Below are 7,922 nucleotides of genomic sequence, written 5' to 3'. Positions count from 1 at the left end.
TATGAATGAGAAGATATAATTGGTACCTAGACGATGTAAAATAACGTATTTGAAAAGCTCGGTAATACAATTTAATTATTGTTATTATACACGAAACTCGCGAGCTTCCATACATGGTCTCGTCTCTTGCATCTCGTTGCCTCTCTCTTCCTGTATCTGGCTTTCTTTTCTCTCTCTCTCTCTCTCTGGCTCTCGTCTCCCGTGCTGAATGAGGCGGACGAGAGCTCGCGCTAGCACCCGCGAACCAGACATGAGACAAACAGCTCGCCGTCGGAGGCATGGAACATGGGGCAGGACGACGATCGACGGAGCTGACGTCACCTCCGTAAATGCAGCCCACTACCGCGGACACAGCAATATTTATTGCAGGGCCGAGGGAAGCGAGCGTAACGACGAAACGCCGTACGTGCACACATGCATAACATCCCTGGTACGTGGGCTTCACGGCTACTCGTTTAGCTTCGAAAATTTCGAACTCTTAGGCTAAAGCCATATTATACTCGCTTCCGTGAGGCTAACGCCCGCGAAACATGGAGGAAAAAGTTATTTTCGATTCACGATAAACACATCGGAGGAAAAACAGTGTCGAAGTGTGCATCGATCATTCGAATTCCCGCTCCGATCTGTGATAACGTCGGTGATTGGTTCGAGGCGAGTGACGTCACCCTGACACTTCCGTTCAATCTAGGGTTATTTATGATTTCGGTGTTCTCGAAATCTTTCGGCTCCCGTCACACATTCTGCCAAACTCGAATTATCCTCATCTCCTCGACATCGATTCAATGAGAACCGTACGTTTTTGCTACAAAGTCGAACAAAAGAAGCGATATAATTACGAACGAGGGAATTTCGTTACAAATTTTCAAGCCTTACTGTTTGCCATAGGTAAATACATTATACTATCGGGGTTCCCTGGCATAGAGTCATCGGATCACCTTGCCCACGCCTGTGTTTAAGAGGACAAATGCGTGTGTCCGCTACGTGTAGAGATATGACTGGAAACAGGTGAAAGGTGGCGAGGCTAGGCTTTCCACCCGTAGCGATTATAAACGCCGCTGGGCTCACCTTCAGCGCCGAGAAACATTGCACGACCCGGCGTTCCCCATCCACGTAAAATAGTTCCTGCTGCGAGCCCGTGAGAGTTAATCGATTTGTCACGGTGAACTCCGCTCGCATTGTAGTATAAATACATTTCTGTTGATAATACTGTGAACATAGCAAGTAACAATGAGCGTTCTTGTTACCCCTTATGACGTAAGGAAATAAGGTGAAACAATGCGCATACGCTTTAGTTGAACCAATCGCAAAACATATCCAAGGTGACGTCATGTGGGCGCCAAATTCAAACGTAAATAACGTAAACGTAATTATCCTCTTTAAGGAATGAAAAGAACTTGATATTTTGTTCTTTGATATTTATAACTGGCATTTTCAGCAAACAGAATATACGGAAATAAATAAGTAACCTCAAGTGAACTGTTTACGTAGGGTCAGCTGTCAGATACATGGGCGCCATGTTACATTTCTGTGACGTCATCTTGGATATGCACAGACCTAGCGAAAACCGGTCTTCAGTTCTGACACACCTTATTCCCTTTACATCATGCTACCCCTGAACGACAATTTTATTTGGTACCCGGACACCGAACTACACAACATAGGCATAACGATTATCACGATGGCATATCGAGGTAATCCAGCGATAGACGCGATTCGTGACTCCACACGGTAGTCGGCTCAATCGTGTAATACGCTATATACTTAATCTACATCTGATTGCGAGCAATTTATTCGGCTCTTTTACTAACGCGAACGAGACATAAGTCTCGGGACGACCTCGGCCCGTCTATAATAGCGAAATTTCAAGATGGTATTAAATTTGCAGTTAGTATAGTGCAGATTTTTATTTCTCACATAGACGAGAACTTCGGCAATAACGAAATCGGGTAAACTTGTGCAGAATGTATAACGGCGTGCAGCTTTGAGGGCCCGATATCGATGTGGGACGAAGCTCGAGTTGCGCGATTGGTGTTGGCTGGGTTCGACCAAGCTCTGCATCAGAGCTCTCTGGAGAGTCTTGCTCACCTGAAAGACGAGTGACCATATTTGGCAACCCCCCAGCGTGTCCTTCTCCATGTTTTGCTCTTTCATCCGACTTTCCTGCAGCACATACCTACATACATAATATTAACTGACCGAGTGTATAATATAAAATTCGATATTGTATCCTACGCAGGTGGCGTGATGGAAAAATAAAGAACTGTAAAACAAAATTTATACGTTCACTTACGTACCAACTTGTAGAATAAAGTCAAAAATGTACATCTATTATGAGGAAAACCGTCACCTGTGACATGCTGGCATGAAGAGCTTAAAACTCTCTTCCATAACATCCAGCAAGGAAAGAGAACCACCTTGTCTGCGGTATATAGCTGATCGTCCAGGTACTGCTGGATCGATATGAAAAGCCCGCAGCTTGGAGTAAGCACTAAGTTAAATTCAGCTGATCGGCCAATTGTCACTTTTCATACTCCGGACTGGCGTTCACTTACAAAATTAAGCAATAATATTATAAAAGCAAAACAAAAGGTTTTCAAAGAATTTAATTCCGTTTTAATTTGACATTCAAAATACTTGAAAAATTCAGCAAAATATTGTTGGGGTGTATTCCATTCATGGTACATCAGATCTTTATTTATTTATTTTTTTCAAGACACGATAGTCACAATGAACGATGTTTGAAATAGAAAATCCACTTGATATTAAAACGTTTTTTCCAGGGTACAAAAGACTGCTCCTACATTGATTCTTCGTTAGATGAGATCGAAAAAAATGCAACAGCCAGAGATGAACATGATAAATTTTTAATTGAATGCAGTAATTAAGTGAAGTTTCAACTTTTCCAAATTGTTCAGGAGCAGGAGAAACGAGAGAAAAAATTTTGAGAGTCACACTCGAGCCAAGAGCTCTTCGGTAAGAGGGAAGACGATGCGCAGACATCTGGAAAAGAAATTGATATTCATATAGATAGAATTAATTGGACGCCTGTCTGTCTGCCTGGTGAGAGACGAGCGCGGAAAACACTCGTAACTTAATGCTGGGCGGGGACGAGTTCAGAAGCACAAGGACAGAATCCCACGGCTGAAATAACCGTGGATTTTTAAAATGTTATAAACTGTTGGCCCCCTGCGTTTTGAACTAAAATCCGCAGTGGAATTCTTTTCGACATGCTGAATTATCATTTCGTTATTCCATAATTTACAATCATTTTTTAACTTCGAAGAAATGCAAAATTCAATCGAAGTTTTCAACTCTATCGTCGATAATTACCGTTCGTGAATCTGTAAGTTACAGTAATTTTCTCATACACTGTTAGATGAAAGTTTAAGACAGATTTCAAGTTATGTACTAACGATAAGTCAATGTTTTATTAATATATGAAAAATGGTTTTTATTTTTAAACCGCGTTAAGACCAGCAATTTTTGCACGTTGTTCGGTGAATCGACTCGTTCTTACCAGCCTAGCAGGTCTTCAAATTATCGCCGCATGCAGCTGTAAAAACTGACGAATCGTATTCTCGAAGCACTCGAGCAGGAAAATGACGTTGGTGGTAAGCCAGAGTCTAACTGCAACGAATTATCAGTATTCCCTGCAGTTTTCATCTCACCTTAGCAGTTACGAAACGCGGTTTCTTTACCGTCGAGTTTGATTATAAAATCTCTGTATTCGTCACCTTTAAAATGCGATTCAATAGTTAGTTATTAGTGAAATCAGATCAATCAAACCTTTCTCAATCAGGTAAAATATTATACGACAATGCTTGTTTGATACGGGCGGAATTGGAGAGTAATTAATTGACTGGCCTCAACGAATAAAGCTGAAGAGGTAAATTAATCATCGAGTAAATAAGGGCCGGAGCAGTTTGTCGTGTCTGATAAGAAAACTAATTTTGCCCGGAGATCCTAAGACAGGATTGCCACTAAATCTCCATCACGAAATTCCCTGACTTTTCCATGTTTTCCAGACAAAAATCTTACAATTTTTCCACACACGTTCGGATATAATTTGCTTTTTTTTTTTTAACAAAAGTATGAACTGTCACGTGGGTCAGACTGTTCCATCTATCCGATGCGCACAATCGTTTTTAAGGTAATATTTAGAAATATTCAAAATTTGAAGAAAACATTCCGGTAATGGTAAAAAAATTTATATTCGATCTAATTTATCCAAAGCTTATAAAAATTGTGGGATGTATTTGTGTGAAAAAAATGTAGTAAACGATTCCCTGACTTTCTGAAAAAAAACCCTGACATTTCTTCGATTATTCCAGGATTTCAGAATCTCCTGACAAAGCCACCCTGTAGAAAATGGAGAATGAACGAGTATAAACGGTCTCCGTCACAATTTCTACGCTTATGATATGTTGCCCGAAGTGAGAAATTCGTCAATATTTTTCTTCGCATTAGTATTTCCCCACCCGAACCTCCCTTCGTGATACCCTGTATGTTTGAACTCATTTAATTATACATTATACCAACGAAAAATTCGGAGGGTTGAATAGCTACCAGTCACCCTAACGTATAATCAATTAGGGAAATGAACCCTAATGGAGCTTATGTACTGGGCGTAGTTGATCCCACGACACACACACACACACACACACATAAATATGTGCAATGCATACCGGAACCTTCTACACTTTCATACTTTCCCAGTGCTAAACGCGAAAGCTCGAGGTCAAGCAAGTTACCCATTCATCAGTGACACGAGAATTTGGACCGTCTGTAAAAAAAATTTTATAACAAATTTTACTCAAGGTTAATTCTTTTCAATTTTTAACTACAGGCCCAAAATACATTTATTAGGAATCGGGATACGGAAGCCGAAGAATTAGCAAGAATTAAGTTACGCGTGCTAATCGAGCTTTCGTAATGTTTGGGTAGTCATAAATCGTTTCGTGCACGAAGTTCGAGCTTCTGCGGGCAAACGGATGACGTCTAATTTCATTGTTGCTAGTATAAAGAGCGACGTAAGTTTTAATTGAGTCATTCTTTTCCTCGATCGAACTTGGGCGAATTATTTCGCCTGATCACGGACCCCTGGGAAAGTCTAAGGGTGGTAATTGGTCTCCGGTATTAATACGGATGGATTTCGCGACGAATTATATACCCGGGTGTAATGCGTATAGTTTTCGTTTAGTAATTAGAGGGGTGGCCGGATATATTGACTCGGACTCTGTGACTCACTGAGTCACTTGTACTATACTAGTGCTGAGGGTGTACTTCTCGATGTAATATGAAAGAGGAACGGTGAGGTGACTCACGGAGCTTACCGTCGACTGGATGGCGTCCCGGAGAAATCGATACTTACCACCGCCGTGCTTTCAGAACCTGATGTTTCGTGAGCTTCGTGCTTTTTCGAGCATTAAAAGACCCTCGGTTTCCATTCTTTGGCGGAATTGTTAGCCTTTGTACAAGGGTGTAAGTCGTAGGCTCAACTCCAATGTACAGTTTTCTTATTCTTTCTTGAATGAAAGGCTTTCAATTCGCACTGGGAAACGCAAGGGTCATAAATTGAACGTGTTTTAAAGAGCGATGTTACAGTAGCAATTACTATGTACACGCTTAAGATTGAATTTGCGGAAGCATTGAAGTACGGATGAAATTATTACTCGTTTATAGTGGAATAATATTGCTGCAATTAGAAGTGTAAGTAATTAAATGTCTTGAATGTTGCTCAGCATTGTTGATTATAATTACAATCTAGCATGACCTAGACCCGCAAACGTCGAAAAAAATTCCAGCAGTCTTTGCAATTAATATCAGTTACTCACATCCCAAATGTATGATACCACGAGAGATGAACTGATTACAGAAGTTAATTAGCGCTAGAATGTCGTGGAAGGCACGCATTATCAAACAAGTCTAGGTGTAGGTACAGAAGATCCAATTACGTAACAGTTCTTTCTGTTTAATTGTTGCTACTATTTTTCAAGTGAAAACCACCGTGAAACTCTTCAATTCGTTATAGAATCTGATTCAGAATTTAAAGATTAATCGATCCAGTTAATGAAAAATTGAAAGAAGAAACATTCCCGTTTCAAAAATCTCCAGCAATGTTATTTGCACCAATGATAACGAACATGAATGAAATGACATTCCTACTAGGTATGTAATAGAAATAGATCCAAGTAAATTCAAAAAACCCAAGCTGAGGTATAAACAATTTGAGAAAGGTTTTCACATCAGAACGTTGTTCAAGACGGTTAACATATCGTATTTATGATCCGATTCTAATGTTTATCAGACAAAACAACTACCTTTTCTGAAATTGTTGATGTCTTTACTTTTGTTATTCGAATTTTACTCAGATTCATTTTTATCACGTAGAAGGGATGTTGTTTCATTCATGTCCGATATCATTGGGACAAATAACATTGCTTGAAATTTCCCGATTCGGACCTTGAGGCCCATTCGTCCTTCAAAGACGTCTCGAAGCGGTCCTGCGACCCAAATCAACTACCTATAAAAGGTCATAGTAAAAGGAAACCTTACCCCATCGATAGTTTATAGACCCAATAGTTATACAGGTACTTGTCTGCACATGCGCAGGTATAAAAGCCGTCACTGGTAACTACAGGTGTGTGAGTGCATTTGTGCCCGAGTATTCCATCCCACTTCGCATCTCTTTCTCTCAACTTCGCTTCGTACATCCGAATCGGGCGTTTACCAGACGGCAATCAGCCTGCTCCACTTTCTCCCGGCGCGGATTTGAAACGAGATGCGATTAATCTTTCAGAATATCTCTTGTCGAGCTGCAGAGACCCTGAAGATTGAGAAAAAATGAAAAAAAATCGAGTCGTAAGTAGTCGTACCTGGATTTTTAGGAGAAAATCAACGAGACAACTCGACTCTGCAGATCACGCTTATATGTCCATATTCGAAAATAGCTGCAGCATAGTTTGCAGCTAAGGTCATACTTCTGAGCTCGCCTCGAAAGAAGCTTAACGATTTTTTTATCGCTGATAAACGGCTCGAAAAAGCTACGGGTACGCCGTCTGGGGGGATGAAGTATCATTAATACTATCTTCGACCCTGGAATCATGAATTATGATAGACTGCTCGCATAACGAGACGCGGAGGCAGAAGAATTACGTCAGAAATGGTACGCGGGGCAACGCGATCTTGGAAGGCAGAAATCCGGACGATTTTTCGAACGGCAATTGGCTAGACTGGGAAGCAGAAGCCTCACTGGCAGCCCACGCGATTTGCCATGATATACGTGCAGATGTGTTCTAAGGCCACGTGCAAATTAAACACTGGTACTTTAAATTATTGCTAGAAATTACGTCACGTGCCATTTTGCTATCCTGCCTCGCACTTTGTCGTTCCCATTATGTCATTATTTACCTCAGCACAATAAGACGAGAAGCTCGTTGCATCGAATGTCCGCGAAATATCACAGATTCGCGTGTACGTGAAAACATCGCTTGAATTTTTTATGGATGCGAAATTATTCTATACCCAAAAATTGACGAAAGAAATTCTGGTAAGCAACAAGCTGCAGCGGTTTTACGATCGTGCAAATATAAAAAAAATACGTGGAGTTATGAATAATTAATTTTATAAAGGCGCGTTATTACTCGTGAAAAATTTTCCTCCTAAATATACTCTCGGATTTCAGAATCCTCCTGATATATTATATTATTCATAATGTACATATATATATATATATATATATATATATGGAATTCGTAGATGTGCTTATATTTAAAGAAAATACTTTTTGAATTCGTTCGGCAAGAAATGAACGCAATACTTGATATTAGCGTCGCTGTTTCAATACATTTTCACTTTTCGAAACTCCAGCAATTTCGTAACAAACGAAACTACTTGTTCGACTAATCTATTTCAGACAAAGT

At 40.3% G+C, this 7,922-nt stretch overlaps 2 long non-coding RNA genes across 5 annotated transcripts; one reads left to right on the top strand and one right to left on the bottom strand.

Annotated features, from left to right (window-relative positions):
* Positions 1-1,116: 1,116 nt before the first annotated feature.
* Positions 1,117-2,297, top strand: LOC124214608 (uncharacterized). The gene is made up of 3 exons (XR_006882163.2): positions 1,117-1,348; positions 1,489-1,691; positions 1,919-2,297. It is a non-coding gene; the product is annotated as an uncharacterized lncRNA (long non-coding RNA).
* On the bottom strand, positions 1,890-5,307 carry LOC124214607 (uncharacterized). 4 transcript variants are annotated; one of them, XR_006882162.2, is made up of 4 exons: positions 4,536-5,307; positions 3,518-3,734; positions 2,348-3,000; positions 1,890-2,173 (listed from the first exon to the last, which is right to left on the bottom strand). It is a non-coding gene; the product is annotated as an uncharacterized lncRNA (long non-coding RNA). The 4 variants fall into 4 exon arrangements; XR_011176712.1 differs by having other exon boundaries at positions 4,567-5,307; XR_011176711.1 differs by having other exon boundaries at positions 3,518-5,307.
* Positions 5,308-7,922: the final 2,615 nt, after the last annotated feature.

The sequence above is a fragment of the Neodiprion pinetum genome, chromosome 3, assembly GCF_021155775.2.
Source record: "Neodiprion pinetum isolate iyNeoPine1 chromosome 3, iyNeoPine1.2, whole genome shotgun sequence".
Taxonomy (NCBI): Eukaryota; Metazoa; Arthropoda; class Insecta; order Hymenoptera; family Diprionidae; genus Neodiprion; species Neodiprion pinetum.
Note: the sequence above shows the minus strand (reverse complement) of the source record. Positions and strands in the feature narration are given on the sequence as shown.